At 38.2% G+C, this 21,324-nt stretch overlaps 1 protein-coding gene across 4 annotated transcripts in view; it reads left to right on the top strand.

The window, feature by feature from the left end:
- NCOA2 (nuclear receptor coactivator 2) overlaps window positions 1-21,324 on the top strand; it is a 186,143-nt gene that overhangs the window by 64,233 nt on the left and 100,586 nt on the right. For all 4 annotated transcript variants that reach the window (XM_017812473.1, XM_017812476.1, XM_017812474.1 and 1 more), the window contains one exon: window positions 760-993. The gene's annotated coding sequence lies outside the window, so the exon portion shown is untranslated. The remainder of the gene's footprint in view (window positions 1-759; window positions 994-21,324) is intronic.

Below are 21,324 nucleotides of genomic sequence, written 5' to 3'. Positions count from 1 at the left end.
GGACCAACAACCTTTTTTTGGAAATGCTCAATGTCCCTCCCTTTGAAACAGAGACTAGGAGTTAGATGGCAGTGTGGGAAGCGCTAGTGATAGGCACTGGAGAAGAAGAGCAGGTTATGAGTCACAGTTTTGCCTTTGTCAGTGCTGCAAAATTCACAGATTTACCAAACTGTAACTTTTTAATGACAGGATACTTCTTGCATGCTGTCTTGATCATGTGAGAGCTGTGTGGCCTGGAAGTTTGGGGGGAGGCTGATCTGGTGGACAAAAACGATGCCTTGTCCCTCAGTGCCTGAGAGTCAGAAGTGAACCCATTGGGACATTGACATGCATGGGGTCCTAGTGTGGTCATGGCCCTAAAATACCATGGCCTGTGAACAGGGATGTGTGAGAGTGAGAGTTAATACTGGGGAATGAAGGAAATAGGGGGAGTCAAGGGGAGAGTGTGGCACTGCTAGCCAAGCCTGGAAGCGACTGAGCTGGGAGAGATAAAAAGCCTTGAGGAGTGAGGGTAAGGAGAGATTTGGCAAGGGTGCTGAAGGTAGGAATGAAGAAGGACCAGGGCTAGAATCAACGTGGGCCAGAGGATATGGCTTGAGGAAAACAGGCAGAGTTTGTTCTGGAAGGTCCAGATGTTTTTAACCATCACCTCTGGCTAGTTTCCATGCAGAGAATTGTTTCACATTTGGCCCTCAGTGAGGAAGCCCCTCAGTTTAATGGTATTTAATCGCGTGCTGATGTGCTGTTTTTTCCCCGCAGGACCCCGTGCACAGGATGGACTTGTTCTGGGAATGAATCTGGTTGATGCGTTGGAGAAGGCTGTTCTCTGTAGTACCCCTGCCTCACTTCCAGCAGAAGTCGGGACGCACGTGGTGGACGAGGCAGGGGATTGCAGGAGGCAGGAGCCATTCTGGTGGCCTGGGCAGCTGCATGCTGCCCTGGAGAGCGGGACTCTCTTCCCGGCTGTGCTGCAGACTTCCTAGGTGATGCTAGGTAAGTTGCTCAAAATGAGCTTTTCTCATGTCTTTGCTAACTTCAGTATGTGTCTTGCTGTCTTGCAGATGACTTGAGATCTTTGGATCTTACTTGAAAAAGTGCTGAGCACTGGTAACTGGGAGTGAGGCAGTGGGGGCTGTGGTTTCAAAGTTCTATATAAAGCACAACGTAATGCTAAGTGCTGAGAAAAAATTAGGTCTGAGTTTTGCCAAACTGGAGACAAAGTTGTCTTCAGAATTGGAGAATCATTTTGACCTTAAAGCTGTCACTTCATTTCATTTAGTTAGGAAGCTAAGAATAACACAGTTATTCTTAGTTAGGAGTAACAGAGTAATGGTAAGACTAACCATCATGTTGATGAAGCACTCAGCTGCACCACTGAATTCACAAAAAAATCACTTGTTCCATCTTCCAAAAAAAAATTGTGAGTAGTGTGGAGTAAATAAGGTATAGGACCATACGCCAAATGCCAAGAGTTAAACAGATTGTTGTGTAGATTAGTGGTAATTTTGTAATTTTTTGAATGTGGAAGAGGTGCTGTGGAAATAGTATGACATAACTGTGACATATACCATTCCACAAAAGCAAACAAAGGCAAAGTTTAAGTTTTTTGAAACTTAACTTCTGCTATTTCCTTCTATGAGTGCTTGCTTCTTAGAGACTAGCTTGTATGATGTAGGATGATTTTGGGGTATAACAGGCACAGCATTTTTTGATGCTGTCAACTCAGATAATAAATGTACATAAAACCAAAATGAAATCTAAATTCATCATGCATTGCAGGCACATGCCTCTTGTGCCTGGTTATTGTATCAGATACTAAGTAGACAGTGTTTGTAATGCCCACTATCAGAGTGGCTTGAGATCAGAATTTCATCTGCATTTCCTCAGGCTTGGGATTTATAGTTTCCTAGTGCGATGTCCAGTTAGCTACAATGCTGTTGTAATCAATAGATAACAGAGAATTTTTCAGCCAAGGCACGGTTCGCTAAATATTGTTTTAACTTAGCTAAACTGAATGCAAAATATCTGACGTTAGATCAGATTTTATGAATTAACCAAGAGCATTTCTTTGGTGACTAGAAGCATAGTGAGTGTGTTTGCCAGATAAGCTGTTACTCTCTATTGCAGGGAAGAGAGGGAGAGAGAGAAAAAAGTATGAAGCTTTGATAATGGCTGAATATTATATTAAATACACAGAGTAAGAATGTACATTCCCCTTCTAGCGTGCTCACAGGGGATCTACTGCATATGGCTCTGTGAAAGGCTTCAGTAATACTTTAGGTGTTGAGCAATGTAAGTGCTGCTTTCTAAGAAAACATGAGATATTTTTGTTTGACTACTGCTGTGCAGTTTGTGCAAGTCTTTCTTTAAATCTTTAAAAATAAAAAAGGCAGCAGGGGCGGTGGGGAAGACAATCTGTGTTTTATGAGCAGAAGTTAAAAATGAAATTATTTGCTTTACCTAGAGCATTGAGAATTATGTTGCAATTAGACTGATGCAATAGCACACATTACGAAAGGATCACACGATTCGCAGAGCCTGCTGGAGGAAAGCATGGGACTGGAACAGCAGGGGTGTTGTGGGCCTGCAAGGCAGTGTGCTGGCACAGCTACACGGAGGAGATTATCAGCTAATGTGGGGAGAGAAACGCCAAGAAAAATAAAAACTCTGCCGTTCCTGTGTATCCCATAAAACGGGGGGGTGAGAGGGGAGAGGAGGAGGGTGACTTGTTTTATCAATGTGCCTACTTTATTTCATTGTCACATCTAATCCAGTATGGAAAATGGTTTCTGTTGTGTGAAAGAGAGAAAGAATGGAAATGGAAGCTAATAATGAGCTAATATATTGTGAATCCTGCTAATAATAGTGGAATTTTATTCAGTGCGCTGTATTTCTACAATAGAAAAGTAAAATTTCTTTGAGTCAACTGAACCATCTGTTGAACAAATTGGTTCGGTTTCATGAGTCTGTTACTAATTCTGAGAAGATGGTATTTTATTGGATCAGTAGAGTCAGGACGTTAGTGTCCGTATTCTTTAATTTATTTACTGTTATTGAAGTAGGTCATGTTGAAGTGTTATGTTCTCATGAATACAGTAATACTGTGGTTAATATTTCTAGTATTTCAAGCTTTACCTTTGCTCTATTGAGTTTTCTTCACTGTTTTTAATAAATATTATTAACAGTCTTTAAAGCTGTGAGTTTCTAGCTTTGTATCAAGTTCTTGATAATGAAGTAATTGAGCCGTTTTTAAATTGCACCTCTTCTGGTGCATTTCTATTTATATTTCTTTGTTTCTGCATTTTTTCTACTCTATTTTACTTATGCAGTTTGAACATTAACAGAATTTTAGTTGCTTCTATTGCTGTTTTCTCTTTTGGACTAGTTCTTTGTAGCTTCACAGTTGTGAAAAAAATATTGTGGGTGACAAAGCAGTTTATGACTTCACATGGTAAATGCCTAAGAATGTTATAGAGTCAGCGAGCTGATGTCATATGAATTAATAAAAGAAGAAAGAAGGGAGAAATTCAAAACAGTTTCAAAGATTCTGTTCCCATGTGTCAGGAATGCTCTAATTTGATCTCATACACATACATGTGCCTTAAAGCAGTTTGAATTCGCAGGTACATCTCCTAACAAAATCATCACTGAAAGAAAGGAAATCACAGGTGTAATGCCAATCAAGTTTCTGTGTCCTTTACTGTTAAATATATAAAATCAATGCAAGTTCTTCTTATGTACTACATATAACTAGCTGTAATACTTTGACACATTTAGAAGGGAAAGCTGAACTCAGAATTTAGACAGTGAATATATATTTTCTTTGTAGTACATATGTTATGTGAAAAATACAAGACTGGCATTAAGCATGTGCATTCAATGTGACTGTAAGCTATGGCATTTTCAGCTTTGTGGTCAGAGTGTCTGTTCAGAGGAGCTTAGTGTATGAGGGATGTGAACGGAAGTTGATAATACTTTATAATGTTACTTAAAAAGTAAAGGAAATTATCTGTTAATTATGGCTATTTTTTCAGCTTTTATATATGTTAGTTATGTAGTAATTTGTCTTCTTTAAAACAGAAGATAATGAAGGTATAAACAGGAGGGACAGCAGTGTGGGATATCATTGCTTTTGAGGGATTGCTGGGCTGACGAGGAATGGAGATGTGTAGTCGTTTTCTGAAGGTGCATGTGAGTATTGGGAGTGCAAGAAGCTGCCCCATTGCTGATAAGATGTTCCAAACTCCCTGTGTGTTGTTTTTGTCCTTGGTGCAGCTCACTGAAGTTGCAGATGACGTTCATGAAATGAAGTGAGGGGAAACTTTTGTGGCTGAAATCCTGTGCCAAGTCTTTTTGAAGTCGTATGCAGCAGCTGTGCTTAGCTAAAGAAAGACTTTCTTTGCCTCCATCGTAACATCTGCATGGTCTTTAACAGCAGAATTGTTCCACTGTGATGTGTCATTCAGCTAATCTGGGTTGCCTTCATTAAGTCTTTTTTTTCTTTTCCTTATTAGAAATGCTCACATTACTTTGGGGAATAAGTTTTGCAAAGATCTGAACTTGAGCACTTCCATGTAGAAACAGTAGGCTTCAGTCAAAAAAAAAGTCAGAAGATGAGTTGAGACTTTGTAGCTCAGTGAGTCCCTTTAATTTGGGCACCTCTAGATGCACTTCATGAATTGGGTTTTTCTGTGTCCTCCCTTGTTTGGAGGATAGGGGCTGAACATAGGGCCAGTTTTTGTGGAGATGCCACAAATATAGCATCATTGCAGCTAGCATTGGTCTAACACCTTCCAGAAGTGTGTGGCTTGCACCTTCCATGCTGAGGTGTTACCCTATCTCCTTCATGCCAGTGCTGCTGCAGCTGCAACTCTCGGCTGAGGTGGCTCAGAGAGCCAAACTAGTGGTCAGCTAACTGCGTTTTTGGTTGGGTCACTTGGCTGGCTCTTGAATTCTTTAAACTTCCTAACTGCAGAGTTGGACAAATGTCTCTGCTGATGATGGCCTGGAAGAGAGGGGTGGCAGGACCAGCCTCTTTTAGTTGTGAATTGGCTTCAAAACCGTTCCTTGACTTGAGGCAGGAAGAACACAACCAAGGGAAGTGTTTTTAAGAAGTGCCTGAGTTCAACTGTATACTGTGTTTACTTTGAAATTTAAGTAGAGAGAAATCAATAAATCAGATGTAATTAAATTTGAAATTTTAACTTTAATATTTCGTTTAGTTGAAGGTTTTTGCACAAGGCCTTTTAAAGCAAACCTTTATTTAATCTTCCTTCAGTGTGATATCAAGAGGTCTGTAATTGTTTACTCTCTGTTAGCACTGTGAATGTGGCAAGTTCCTATAGCTAAAGGGTAGGGTCTAATGGTCTAAAATAAGAGGTTGTGGTCTCGAAGAACAAAACAAAGGTAGCAGAAATGCTGCCCCTTCTCTCTGTGGTCTTGACAGTTAATATCATGCATTTGTATAGGGGTACTTGACTCTCAAGCAGCATGTCCCAAACTGAATCTGGAGGAGTACACTGTAAATTAAATGTGGGTGGGGTTTTTTTTGGTAAAAATTATCATGTTTTATAATCAGTAATTACTGGATATGCATTTGCTTTTCAGTTGAACAGTATGATCAGTCTTCCTGATGTAACCTTGTAGGAAAATGACTGTCACTGGAAAAGCAGAGTGCTGATTTATGTAATTGTACTTATTACAGAAGTTTGGTTTTTGAGATCCAATTAACATAAATAAGCAGAATGAGAGAAAACGACAGGAAACATATACTGCTCCTTATGAGGGTTGTGAAATGATATTTTCAAAATTATCTTCTAGTCAAATTGAGATTTTCTTCAATTTATGCAAGGAGGACTGTGTTACTCCGTACACTCAGTGTCTATAAGATTGAACATACACTTGCCACAATGAAGAATGAATACTATACTGTGCAAAATAATAAAGCTGCTATTACAAATTACTTGAAATACTGCATATTGAACAGGAAAAGATAGATCTCCCTGCATGTGTTATTTGGAGTGCAGCCTGCCTGCTGGGGGAGTGCGATGCACCTGCCTCCTCATCTGAGAGTGACCATGACCACGTCACCAGGGACTGAGCACGCCCCCGGTGATAGCTGGGCTTTTCAGTCTCACACGTGAAAAACATGTGTTGCCTAATGAGTACAGTTAGGTCCTAGAAATAGAGATGCTTGGCAACAGTAGTCCAGTATATGCATTTTATTTACACATTTTAAAGCAGTAAAATAAGATCTTAAGGTCAGTAAAACTGAGCACATTTAATACATTATGGTTCCAGTGACGTTACCGTGAGGTAAGGGCAGGCAGACAAGGACTTGTTTCAAAAACAGGAAGCACGAACATTTATATAAAATTGCACAGTTTCAGCTGTCATAAATGTGGTTTCAATGCAGTTTAAGGAGCAAAACCCAAAGTAGTTATAACTAGCTTGCTTCCTCTTCCAGTCAAAGTGCAAATAGCCATATAATTAACAATCTGTGGCTCATTTTCTCTAGCTCAGTTAAGTATTCTGTTTCGCTTGTTCAGTCACTGTATAAACACAGAGGGAACCTGACTTGGTTCAGAACGTTTTAAAACACAAATATTCCCAGTCATAACCCGATCTGCAGATTTACAGAAGAGGGTCTTCAGTTGCCCCTCGAGCTTGGCAGCAGCAGTGAGACCTGTGAGTGTGCCTGGCACACTGCCAGGCTCCTTGGAGAAGAATGAGCCTTGCCAAGTTGGCTTCTTGCCATGGTAAACTGCATGGGGCAGCAAAACCTGCTGCCGAGCCGGTAGACAGTTTTTTTCTCTTTAGGGACTTCCCTTCTTACATTCCATTACAAATTGGCTTTATTCAAAGTCTTTTATCATTAATTTTTTGAGGACTGATTGCTCAGCTTTTTTGGACAGCTTTTTTCTGAGTTAATTCACCCATCCTGCCTTTGACTCTGCTCATGCACTTAGTGTGACAGAAAAGCATGAATACAAAAGGATAAGAAAGAGTTCCTCTTCTGCTCATGTACACTCTTGGGTTGGTTCAAATGTGTTTTAGGCTGCTTGGGGAGCCTTTGAGGAGAGCCCTAACTTTTCATCCAGAAAACGCCTGTCACATTTCTCTGTCTCTGCTGATATCATGCACTTGAGCAGCAAATGTACATTCCCGATGTACTCTGCTTGCTGGAAAGAACCATTGAGGAGCCTTTACAGGGTAAGTTTACTCTCTTAGGAGAGTTTCTCCAGGGAAGCTCTACTTGGTTACTGAAGCTGCAGCACTTGCTGCATATGGTAATTGACAGTGGACCTTTTCTTCATGTGATAGGTATCACTGCATTTTGCAAAGCCCTGTGAGAAACCTCTAGACAGAGCTCAGTAAAGATTACTCTGTCCTAAACATAATATGGAACATTTCCCTTCCTTTCCTAGCTTTCCTCTTCAGCTGTCAGATAAATAGTGGAATATTATACATTCATAGTGACCATCTTTTGTCTTTATGCAAGGAAGTCCTTAAAAGGATTATTTCATCCTGTACCAAGGTTTTCACTTCTTCCGAAAAAGCTGGCTAACCCATTTTGTTGTCACTAGAACAATCAGAAGAGCTACATCTATGACAAGAACCTTGACTCATGTTTCTGAATGGATTTTTGAAAGGAAAAACAGTCCTAACAGCCTCTGTGTAACAGCCAAGATACATCCAACAGTGATTGCAAAGGGAACAGAAATCAGGACAGAGTTCTGCGTTGAGCTCCCTAGTGTTTTTGGCTATGATTTAACAGGGGAGACAAGGGAGGACCAATGAAAGTCAGAACTCCTTTGCATCCTAGAAAAAACCCATGGTTGTTATATATACTGAAGTGTTTCTTTCATTCTAAATAAAATTTGGAATCTTTCAGGACACAACAAGTTTATAACATTTTTAATTGTATAAAGGATTTCTTCCTATTCTTCCAATGTTTTAAGAGAACATACAGCTGCCATTCTGAAGAGGATGGTTGTACAGCTTCTGCTGCTGTGTCTGCTTACTCTGTGTCTGTAGGTAATAATTTATTATAGCATCAATATAACATTACCTTCAGTCATTATCTTAGGTGTTTGCCAGAGTTACTCATGTATTTCTTTGCTTAGCGTGACATGGCCACATTTTCCTTCATGGCTTAGTTCCTAGCCCAGGCACAGGCAATGAAATGTGCTCACATTGCGCTGTGTTTTATCACTGACTTAAAGGAATTGAGCGGGGTTGTGTTGTAAAAGAGGACAGTAGGGCCAGTCAGTTTGATGCAATGAATGGATTGCTCTTATTCACGGAGGAGTATGGTCCAAACAGTGGTCTCTGGGCCAAGACCAGCCTACAGGAAATTTCCATCTGCTCTGCTTTTTACCAAAGGAGACGGAGAGCAGCTTTGCAGCAAGCAAATGCTGCCCAGCAACAGGACTGTATTGGAGGCTTGCTGCAATCCAGTTTAAGAGGGCTGTCTCCAAGGGAGTGGAAGTGTCTCCCTTCTCCTGTGGTCCGGCTTTATTTCCATGAGGAAATCTTGACAATATTTCTAGAGTAGCTACTTGTGGCATGTGCAGGCTGGCCAGGTTGGTGACTACCCCAAGGACTGGGAAGTGAGGTCTGTGAGAATTAGCTGGCTTGAGGTTCTGCATCGTACTGAAATAGAATTGCCAACTCCTTGTAATAAGTGACTTCTTTTAATAGAAAATCATATCCTTTAAAAACACTGCATTAAAAATGACCTTATGAATTACAAGCTCACATGCCATATAAAAAGCATCTTATTTGCGTATGAAGTAATTCAGATTCAAACTTCTAATTTCTGGTTGAGAAGATAAATACTAATTTTTTACTGAATTTTGATATTTTAGTTTTATATTGCCCTTTAGGAGAATTGCAAGACTAATTTGAGACTGTACCTATTAAACCAGAAAAGAGCATGGGAAGCTGGAAAGCTCTGTATATATGTAAATAATAATATTAATAAAATGCATAAAATTGTATGTGCACTCTTCATTGGTATGCAGTGGTAGTATTTATATAAAGTTTTTATTATCCTGAGATAATATGCATACCCATATGTGAGAGCATTATGTGAGAGCAATTAATACCTTTTTAATCTGTGCAGGTCATCCAAAACAAATGCCTGTAACAATCATCTCCACACTTGGTTGTGTGTTTTTGTCATCATAAGGTTAAATACTAAATTAGATTTTTGTAAAATTTATACTTTTTAACTTTGGTAACTTTTTGAATTCATTGTTTTAAGGATTTTCATGCTTATGAAACCATTAAGCTCTTGTACTAATGAAGATGGTTCAGGTGAAAATGAAACAATAGAAAAATCATATACAAATTGGGTGTTAGCTTTAAGATCTCAACTTACTATAACTTGCTCTTTCAGCTGATGATAGAAGAAACTTGTTACTTTTGTGTATGTGTATTTCTACAAATAATATGGATTGCTTAACTCAAATACAGTCAAATAGAGGAATATATGCATTTTTGTAAGGAGTTACTGCAATTGGCCTCGTCTCTAACATGTAGAGCAGAATTGTTGTTCTTAAATAAAACTGAAAGAAAGAAATTCTCATGCGTGGCAGTTCCCTCATGTCATTGCTCTATGGACCTACGTAAAATCCAGGTACTTGTAAATTCCCCTAAACCTCATTAGGCTCCTGCAAAGTTTCTGGCTCTGGCATGAATGATCTCTTTGCTGGGGACAGATTGTTTCTCCTTATCAGGAATGGGACCCTCATGAGTCAGCTAACCACATTACCAAGATCGATGTTGAACTCTTGAAATTACCCCAGTAATATAGAAAATAGTATAAATCCATGGTCAGTTGCAAACTTTTTTAAATCACTTTTTGCATTGTAGAAAAATAAGAGATGCACAAACTTACACAAATTACCAAGTGCCTTTATAGCATTTCCGTGCTACTGGATCACCTTGGGGTTTGAGTCAGGTTTCCCAAGTTTTCAACTTCACTTCTTCAGTCTTGTCATCCCTTGCAGTTGTTTGAGCTCTACTCTAGATCAGACTTCTCTGCCAAGGTGAAAAATTTCCCTGTGTTTAGACATGTTGTAGATACCTTTGGATACCTTCCTCTTTGTGTTCTTAAGAGTCAGTTCTGTTGCCTTGTTTTCTTTATTTCTTCTTTTAAACCAGGCTTTTTCCACTGTTCATTTTGCTGCTGATAAACTGAGTGGAGTAAGTTTCCTGTAACAGCATCCGTCTTGCTTTTCCCCTGGGCAAAAGACTATTCACTTGTTCCTGGCCTGGATCATAGATGGTACCAGTCCTGTTAACAGATGTCTGAATGCTGTGTATAAATGTACACACAGTTTATTTTTTATGTTTATGTATATAATATTTATAACAAACACCTGTGTTGTACAGAACTTTGGGTAATATCTAATAGCTAATATCTGGTATATAATTGTTAGTATTAATTATTTTATAATAATTCTTTTAGATTTATATATAAAATAACATCTGCCAACATGTTTCCCAGTTAGATAAATCTCTTCCATTGTTTTAAAATGTTGATATCTATTTTACTTTGATTTTTATTTGTTTGTTTAAAAGAAATGCAATGTTATCAGTAGCTTTTTCTGTTTTCTAAACATCTCATTGACTAAGACTGCTCAGTTTATGGAAGTAGTATGTGATAGAAGTATTGTATGACTTCATGTATAGCATTCTAAAGCAATGTACTTGCAGATCTAAGGTCTTGGTCTTTGCTGTAAGATGTGCTAAGTAAAATCCTGTGGTCTTTGTTGTACAAGAGGTGAGATGGTGGACTATTTTGGCCTTAAAATCTATATTTTGATTTATTTATTTGGGGTAATTTTTATTCTGTTTTATAGTAAATAATCGGACTTCGTAACTGTTAGAGTTTTGTATGTGAACATGTTCTGTGACCTGCCTAGAAGTGGCTTAATGCTGTTATTTGATTGTTCTCTGGTATATATTACTTAACTGGTCTCAGTGACATGGGCTGGCTTATATTCTCTTGCTACATTTACAAAGAGTTTAGCAACTAAGGGTCATGTGAAATGGAGCAATATAACTATTCATGTGAGTGCTGGCTTGTCTTTATGTTCTTGAAGACAACACACTTGCATAAATGCTAGATTAAAAAAAATTTAAAGTATCACAAATCTTATCACGTATCATAGATTACAGTAAAATACATATATGTGGGAAATTATCTCTTTATATCTCCTATTTGAAGCTAAATCAGACCTATGTGTATGTTTTTCTTTAAAAACTGTCTAGCAAAATGTACAAGATGGATTTTAATATTGTGGTATTACTTCTAGGTGATCTGTTAGTATAGCCAGCTGTTTAGTTTGGTCCATCTAAATTAGCTTTCTGTGAAACAGTAATAAGGTCAAATATTCTCCTTTATTTTTAGCCTCTTTTCCTGTAGAAACAAGGCTGATGAGGCCACACTGTGCACTTGTGTAGATGGACACACATCCCTTCATCTCCCCTCAGTGTCTTTTGAACCTGTTGCTTATGACATTTTTTGGCACAGCGGAGGTCTCAGAATTCAGATCCCACAGATTTTGTGAAAATAAGTAACTGAGTATAGGTGGAAGCACCTAAAGGTGCCCTGACAGAGGGAAAGGTTGAAGCATGAAATAATCATATTAGTTGCCTGGGAATCCTAGTGATGGGAAAAGAGAGGCTTTAAACAAATGTCCCAACTGTGGGAAATGCTTCCTTCAAAGCTTTCACCTTTCTAGGCACCAAAGTCAACCAACCAGAAGGTATAAATCTGTGGGAGATGAGGCTTAATTAATTCTGTTGTTCATGGGACTACTTGTTCCTTAGATATTTAATAATAATAATATCAGTAGCACAAATGTTTCCATGCAGTATATTTTTGTATATTTAATATTTAAGGTAAACATGCAGGGATATTCTTCTGACAATCCTAATTTTCAGAAACATTTTTTTGTTTTCACTGTGAACATTATTTAAGTGTCTACAGAGCACCTTCTCTCCCTATTAGGACAAACTGAGCAGTTCCTTCTCCCTACTTTTAAAGCGACAGATAGTGTGAATGCATTCCAGCCATGTTTTGCATGTGGTTCTGGATTGCAACTAGCCAGAAATGCTGGAGAATTCACGGCACTGTGATTGTGCTCCAAGGGAGTTAACTGGGAAGAAAACAAGGTTGGTACAGTATGCTTACTGAATATGGAAATAATAATAATTATTAAGCTAACCAACAAGAAATGTATTCTTAATAAAATGTGTGGGTTTTTTCAGTGTAATCATATGACTGTATAATACAAAAATTGCTTTGAGAGTAGGTCAAAGATTACGCATAGCAGAGACTTGTGTGATTGGTTATGAACAAGCGAATAGGGTAAACTTTTGACCCGGCAGCAGCAAATGGAACTGTGTAAAGCACCTACAGATGGCAGGATTTAACATATAGTCGTCTCTCGCCCTTTCACAGCAATTACTATCATATTACAGCAGGCACTGAGGGGAAGGCGCTCTGCAACTCTAATACAGTGCGTCTTTGAAAGTTTTGAATATGCAGTTGCGTTTCATTTTTGTAGGGCCATCAATTAGCTTAGCAAGAAGAATTCCACTTTTGTTGCTTATGTTTGACTCGACGAGTTCCTGACCAGTGTGCCAAGTCCATTTGGAACAAAAAAATCATTTGAACGGTCTGAATAATTTTGATAGTTTGGGTTGCAGTATAGATTTATTGCTAAGGTAGAAAGACTCAGTGAAAGTTTTATGCTGTTGTGCTGGTGGTGTGGGCTTGAAGGGATGAGGAGAATGTGGTTCCGGAGGGATGTCTGGGAAACAAGGCCCCCAACCAGCTCCTTAGATCCTTGTGTAGATGCATGCATCTTCCTGGTTGAGTTTTAAGTTTGCAAAACTAAAACTTCAAAAAGACCAATTGATAAACTCTTATTTGACAATATTATGGCATTTAGATAATTCAGTGGCTTTTGGGTTTGTTTGTACCTATGAAGTACATGGCAAATTAGAAAAAGTGTCTTGTGAGTTAGAAACCGATGATTGCCATTTTCCTTTAAATTTTGTCACTTACAAAATCGGAAGCCCGGTTGCACTTTTGGCACAGACTGATAGTTCTGAAGTCATCTGAGCATATTTTATGCAATTCACTGCCTTTTGGGTGTTTGTGTGTCTTGTGTTATATATGTGTGCAGACTTCTCCCACAGTTGTGTTGGGTTTTTTTTATTGTGCTTTGACGTATAGGCATTTGGGGAGAGTCTGAATTACAGAAGGCATGCTTCCTTCTAGTTGTGATCCAGCCACTATCTCCCTTTCTGTCTCTGCGTTGCCTGCTGGCCTGTAATCTGATGCGTGTGCCAGATGTGGGGAGGTGGAGCAGAAGCAATCCAAGCTTTTCAGACCATTTCATGGAGGGGGTTATTTTATTATATTTGTGGTTCACAAAAATTTTCCTTTGGTTTTTCCGAATGAATTCTATGGAGAGTAGAAATTGCAAGCATATGTTAGTAAGCTAAATAAGATACTGGAAAAGTGCTCTTTGGAGGAAGGGAGAAATTTCAAATACTGATAAAGTAAAGGGTGGGTGGGTGTTTTTTTTTTTCTTTTAAATCATGCTGAAGCTTGCACTGTACATAGGCTGCTGGATTTAATTCCATTTCTTTTTGCAGACAAATTGTGTTCATTTTAGCCATGCCTGTACCTGCAGCAAAGAGGTGCTGCTGCAAGCTTTAAGGCACTGAAACGGCTCAATGACTGCTACTACATGAGTTTGATCTGGTCACACAAGATTTTGAACCTTTCCTGATTGTTAAAATGCAGTGAAATGAAAACTACTCTCCTTAAATGCCAAACAGCACACACTAAGGTAGATTATTCCTTCTACAGTTTTATAACCCACGTCACACACACATTAAAAAAACCCCACCAAAACAAACTTTAGGTCAGTTAAAAATCCAACCCCTGCATTCCCCTCATTTACTGATGAGCAGCTTTCTGATGGCCAGGTTTGAGCTTCACTCAAAATTTGCCTGGACCTGTTGACCTCCCAGCTCTTCAGAGAAGGCTCATGAGCCGCAGTATTGCCCTATGCTCCCTGCTGAGTCTGGGCTGTGGGCATGACAGTGGCCTCTGCCAGAGATAGTGGGTTGGCAGGGTTACCCCACAGACCTCGTTAAAACATAGTTGAGTAACCTTAATCTAAGGGTAGTAACATAATTTTTCAGTGTGAAGTGGTTGTCTGTTGTATTCATGACTTTAATGAGTTGGGGTTTGTTCGCATGACAGCTATTTCACCTGAAAATAGGGGCAAGTTATTGTCAGCTTTCTATCTCATAAGTACCAGCTTCATAGAGGTATTCTGGATTTGTTGCACTTGAAAAATGCAAAACCCAAAAGCAACTCTATAGAAAAAAAAAGTTCTTATTATATGGAGTAGAAAGAGAAATGAATTAAAGAGGCAGGTTTCATATTTGGGAAAGAAAGTGATTTTCAGAATCACAGAATACTCTTGAGTTTTGTCTAGTTATGCTCTTTTTTAAGTACAAAAAGGTATTGAAATGACCTGATAGGTCTTGAAATGTTATTGAAATGTTAATATTGAAACATTATTGAAATATAATGGGATTATTCTCACAGTTTGACTGATTAAAGTGGAAACGTAATTGAAGGATGTGCACTTTTCACAGGTATTTTTTATTTGTGTTTTTGTATTCCAGTACCTCAAATATCTCCAACAATTGTAGTTACTTGATAAATACCCTGAATTTTGCTTTAAAATGTGACACATATTAAGACATCAACCAATCTGAGCAATATATTAAACCTTTAACAGTGATATGTCCTTTATAGTGCCTTCATATTTTTCTTTTAATTTTGATAATTATTTCTTGCCACCATATAACAGAGGTGTTCATATTTCCTAATCATTGCTGGAAATAAAATAGTTAAAATGACTCTCCTAGTATGATTCAAAGCTAAGTATGAAGGTTTCCATTATGAGTGGCACAAAAAGTTCTTATCTACCCTTTAGTAAGTAGGTGAAATGCCTGTGTGCAATACATGTAAGCTTACTTTCCTTTTAGTGTTATCTAAATACCTAATTTAGTTTTCCTTTGTATGTGCTCTGAAAGAGTAACTGACAAAAGCTGTGATTTCTTAGGCCACACCTTGCATACAGGTTCAAGTGAAGTGTGATGCGCTTTTTCTGCTCCCAGAAGACAACTTTCCAAACCTGGTGGAATCTTTTCTTATTGTCCCATATTGAGGCATTTCTGACCTGTGTCAGAACCTGGCCTGACTTGATTTTGAAGTTAATGTGGTGAGAGGGCACCATCATCGCCGTACCAGTAATATTTAGGTTACTACAAGTGAATTATCACCACAAGAGTATTCATTCTGGATATTGAGAAGTTTTTAAGTTGTCAATCAACCATTGTATAATCATTACAATATATACAATAACATAAGTTATTGTATATAGTGTAGCACAGTTATTTTCACGCTGCTCGCCAAGCTAAGTGCTGGCTGTACAATTGGAGGATAAAAGTACTAATCTGCCCATACAGATCCAGCTAAAAGAACTGTTTTTCTTGATACATTTAAGTTGCTAGTGGAAGAGTAGACAAGGAGTAGATTTAGAGTTTAGGGTTTTGGTTTTGGTTCAGGTTTTTTTGTCGTTGTTGTTGGGTTTTGTTTTTTTTTTTGTTTTGGTGTGGGTTTTTTTCCCTTTACATAGAGCATCAAAATTAAAATATGAAATATTTATTCCAAGAAAGTGTTGAATTTGACTCTCCTCATTTGTAAATGAGTGAGGAGCTCCGCAGGTCTCCATTCCTGAGGTATGTGATCTTCTGAGAGAGATTTTCTCTTTTCCCCACCTAAGCTGTGAAGATCACTGGCCTTGCACAATGTATGTGACATAACAAATACCTTCAAAATGAAAGAAGTAACTAGATACATTTGTTTTCCCTAAGTCATGGAAGTCAGGTCAATATATGTCTTTAGTAAAAGGAGGGGAGGCAGGAATATGACGTTTGTGCCCCTCTTGGCTCAGGGGGCAGTTTTGACCTCCTGACAGTCAGTCCCGAGGAGCAGTAGGATCACTGGTAGGGTGCAGATTAGTGAAAGCTGATTGGCACCAAGCACCAACCCTTCCCATGTTTGTAGACGTGACCACTTACAGCTAATAAGCTTATAATAATTTCTGCTTAAGCACAGGTGGTGAAAGTAGCAGCGAAAAAAAAAAGGTAAGGAGCTTAAATATGGAGAAGGTATGGGGCGAAGGGTGATGAAACATGTGCTGTGTGTGGTAATTGCCCCTTACCTTTGGCCCGGTGGCTTGTGTTTATCCTGGTCCTCAATGCTGATACTCCTGTTTACATGACAAATGTAGGGTAGCAAAATCGGAGACTGAACTCCAAAAAGAAGCATTACTTATGCCTCTGTTATATTCAAATATTTTTGCAGTTAAGCATAAATATCAAGACTTCAGAAGGTGTCTTGTAGATCCTGTGCAGGAAATTTTTGATGACATGTGCGCATTTCGTTTTACTGTCTGAAGGACTTAATTTGTGCAGAGGAATATATTTTTTTTGGCCTTCGGAATGATTTTGCTTTTGAAAGCTTAAAAAATTTTCCTCTCTAAACCAGATTGCTTTGCTGTAGATGACTTGATTGGAAAATAGCATGTGCCTCCCTGCCTCCTTTGCATTTGGTACCTAAATGGAATAAATTCAGCTTGGAGAGGCTTGGGAAGAAGAGAAGGATTTAAAAGTATTCCCCTTTAATTAATCTCAGGAAAATTCTGGCAAATCTGTCATTTCTTAGTGCATGCTGTATGTCTTTAAACTGCATTCTGATTGCATAGACAAGTCAGGTTGGGGAACCTCCCCCCAACAAAACTTTGGTATATCAGTAATAAGGTTTTGGGTTTACCTCATTTTAGTATCTGATGAATAAGGACATGTGTGTTTTTTGTGACTTCTTTTTTCTTTTTAAAACCTACTTTTCTGTAAAGCAAACGTTTCAGGGGTTTTGTTAGTTAAATCTAGCTTTGAAATGCTGACCTTTTATGAAATAGTGTTTCACTACCAATTTTTATAAGCCAGTGGTGATAATTTTTTCCTGCTGAAAAGTAAAAGTCTTTAAACATCATGTTATTTGAACAGAGTAATCTCCCTCTGTGGCAGATTATAGTAGCTTCTTTCTTTGGGGAAAAAGAAACAGACATAAGCAAAACGAAGAAACAACCCAAGGCTTGTATCTTTGTTATCTTGGCTAACCCATAAGGACCTTGGCTACTACTACTCCTGCACTTCAGAGGGACCTTGGCTACTACTACTCCTGCGCTTCAGAGGGCAGCTGAACAGATAATTTATGCAGGTTATATGCAAGGACTCCATCCTGAATAGTAAGAACATTCTGATCTTAATTCAAGAAAGCATTTACACATAATCTTTACAGTTAAGGCCATGAATGGAGCTCTGTACTTAATGTTAGGTAAGACAGTTCAGAGAATTGCAAGACTAAGTATTTAATCCAAAGCATTATGGCTGTGGTGTTAACTAACAAATAAACTGTCTTCCCAGTCCTACATTCTCCTAAATGTTCTTATATTTACATATCAGTTTGGGATTGTTGGTGAAACAGTTTTCTATACAAAGCTTTTTACACATTTATTTTTTATTTAAAGTATTTTTCAGAATTTAAAGTGAAGTATTAACACCAGGGGAAACACCACTTTTTTTAGCCCATGAAAATAAAAAAATTGTATCTCCTAGAATTTTTAATGTGGCTCAGTTCTGGTTTACATAACTTAAGTCCCTTTAGTGTATCTTCTTCTGGTAAAGTTGTGTCCAAGAACATCTCATTGTGGAAGAGGACAGCTTTGTTTTGATTCCTGTTTAGCAGATCGTGACAGCTCTGCCTGTAGATCCAGTTCCCTTTCCAGAGTGATTGCAAAAGATTATTCTGGAGAATTTCTGTGCTGTCCTGCTACCACATACCTAGAGTTAGTAATTTTTTCTCCTTTCTCTCTCAGGAATATGTTTAGACTTCTGTATTTTTAAAGAGCTAACATCCATCATGCTTTCTTGTGGGTACCTTGAATTTTAAGACAGTAACTGCCTGTTTTAGTAGTATGACTGTAAGTTGCAACCTGATTCAAAAAGGCAGCATGCCTGATACTACCCGCTTAAATACACGTGGCTTACTAAATGACCTTGAATAGGTTATTTCATATCTCTGTTCATCCTGAGATCTATAAACTTCAGCTAATAAAACATGTATCTACCTTTGCAAAAGCTCTTTGAAATCCACGAGTAAAAGGTATCCACTAAGGTCAAAATATGAATTATTTATTGCTACATGACATGCACAGCATGCAGACTGTAAGGTTATAGATATCTTGTCTGTTCCTTTTTCCCCTGAGAATAAAAGTCATGCGTTCAGAGCTCTACTTAAAAAAGAAGTATTCATCGTATGAAGTCTAATGTAATTTTATGTATATGAGTGTGTGATAATACTGAAACTTTGGTATATTCAAGGAATTGGTTTCAAGTGTCAATATCCAGCTTCCTATGACAAGTGCATATGCAGTTTTCAACATAATAAGCATTTTTAAAATAAAGAATGAGTATGAGAGGACCAAAAAGAATAGTCAGAGGTGGGGCAAAGATTGAGTTTTGAAGTAAGCAAATCAGAATTTTGTGGTATCAAGATTGTGGTAGAGTTACTACAGAGTAACAGATTACTTGACTTCCAATTGATTGCTAATACTTGTAGCCATTATCTGTTTTCTAATATTTGACATGCCAGCAGTATAATTTAAAGAAACTGATTTGTCTTTTAGTATGTTTGCTGGGATTTGTTGTAGGCGCTACTTGTCATCAAAAAGTTGCGTTCTCTGCTTACTGGTTACATTATTTATTTTATTAATTTAGGTATGTGTTATGTATGTCTATATACATGGCTTATCTTGAATATGTATATAGGTAGATACAGATATAAAACATACAGAAAGCAAGAATAGGTATATGCAGGTCAGTTTGGCCTTTACTCTTCAACGTGAACATTCTCAATTGTACTCGGAAATCAGAAGGCAACTAGCACAGATTTTGAAGGACTGCTATGCAAGTTCTTGCAGACATATGCTACTAATAATTGGATTTCTCTGTATCAGTTTTGGCCTTTGAAAGAGTGTAAGGAATGGTCTTCAGCAGAGCACACTTAAATTACTAGCAATGAGATCTGTGACATTAGTGTAAATCTGAAGTGCTCGGCCTTTAATTCAAGTCTAAATATTACGTCACATTTGTATCCAGCTGAATCCAAAAGAACCTTTAACTATTTGGGATAGGCTCAGACTCTTTTCGTACTGACAACAGATGCAAGAGGGTTCTTGCACAGATTTTAAAACTTCTCTGGGGATAACAGATTCCTGGTTAGGTTTGGTTCTCTACTATTAGGTTTGGTTCTGCACTATTGGATGAAGGGCACTTTTACAGCTGAAGTCATGTCCAGTTGAAAAGACTGGGGAGATGTTGCTAGAAAACAAATTGTGATAGAGAAGGGAAGTAGTGGTATGCCCAAGTTACACTTGATTTTTCAGAAATTTGTCCAAAGAAAAATTACCTCTGCATGTCAATGCATTTGGTTTGGAAGACTGTAATTCAAGACCATATAAAAGCGACTTGTTAAAAGGAGCCATCTGCTTGGAAATATTTCCCTTTATGTTGCTTTCCATTTTGGTCCTCTTCCATTACACTTTAGGCATTGTTTTACATGTTCTTTGTATTTTTTGGATACATTTATCTAGCCTTCTTCACAGCTGTAGAATCTGATGTCTTGTCTCATTTTTCTTATCTATTCACTGCTCTGACTCTAAGAATGGCTGAGGTACTGCAGGCTGTATATTAATAAAGGTAATTCATCTATATAAATTTACATATAGCACAGATATTAAGTGAGTGTGATGTATTAAAGGTTGCAGGGATTCTGTGTCATGGAAGCTTCCTAAGTACCTAAACCCTAAATGGCTACTTTACCACTTCCTCTTCTTTCTCCATGTCCTTCTCAGTAATCTCCATTGCAAATACAAATGTTAGTGTCAATGTTATGTGGGGGGATACCTAACTCAATATTTCCTTTGCCTTTTTTTTCCCTTGTATTATGCTGTATTTTAAGTCATAAAATAATATTGCAGCCACAGTTGTTTTTTTGGGTTCTTTTAAGCCCTGTTTTAGTAGAGAAGAACAGCATTGCAGCCAGGACTGTAATCTCGTATTGTCTGGTTCTCTAAAGCTGAGGCATTTTAACTGACCCTATTACTTAATTCCCATCACTCATTACTTCCATTGAGGGCTCTCCACTGTTGACCCTCTCAAAAAGTGTTCTTACATGTGCCCCTCAGTGCCAACTGTACATTCCTATATATAGTATTGTACAGCCAGCATATTCAGAATTGCATTAAATCAAAAGTCTCCAGGCAGCAGGTAATTTAAGAAATTGCATCACTCTTGGCTGATAGGGACATAGATTTGCCATTCTTTATAGGTTTCTTTTCATAGTTTTTAAAATTTATTTTACTTTAGATATCTTTTTTATCTGGAAGGGCTTATGTTTCTGGATGGTCATCACTGTATGTTGCACCCCCTCCCATGTAAAATGAAAAAAAAAATGGAAAAGTTTGGGTTTTTTTCCAAAAGCCTTTCAAGGAAAAAGAATTCCTTCAGCAGCCCACTAATACCTTAACTTTCTTTGAACAGTAACATCAGCAAGCACATGCAGTGTCAGATATGCTTATCAAGAGAATCACTGCAGTTTGAGAACAAAGCTCCCTTTAGTATTAACTAATGGCCTCGATTCACTTAAATTATATTGTATCCACCCCTGTTAGGCTGCCTGGGAGAAAAGTGATTGTCACTGAACCTTGGCTGTGCTAAGTTAAAACCATTTTCAGAAATATGGCTGGCTATCAGAGCATCTGTTTAGCTATTCCAAAACAACAGTACCTAAACCCCACCACTCCCATAGAATCACAGAATAGTTTTGGTTGGAAGGGACCTTACAGATCATCTCTTTCCAACCCCCCTGCATGGACAGGGCCACCTTCCACTAGACCAGATTGCTCAAAAGCCCCATCCAACCTGGCCTTGGACACTTCCAGGGATGGGGCATCCACAACCTCTCTGGGCCATTCCCTCTTGTCCTGTCAGTATATGCGTTTTTAAAGAGTCTCTCCTCAACTTTCTAGTAAGCCCCCTTTAGGTACTGGAAGGTTCTGAAAGGCCTTCCTGGACCCTTCTCTTCTC

Source organism: Lepidothrix coronata, unplaced genomic scaffold (assembly GCF_001604755.1).
Source record: "Lepidothrix coronata isolate B3197 unplaced genomic scaffold, Lepidothrix_coronata-1.0 Scaffold36, whole genome shotgun sequence".
NCBI lineage: Eukaryota > Metazoa > Chordata > Aves > Passeriformes > Pipridae > Lepidothrix > Lepidothrix coronata.
This window is presented reverse-complemented; position numbering and strand designations above follow the sequence as displayed.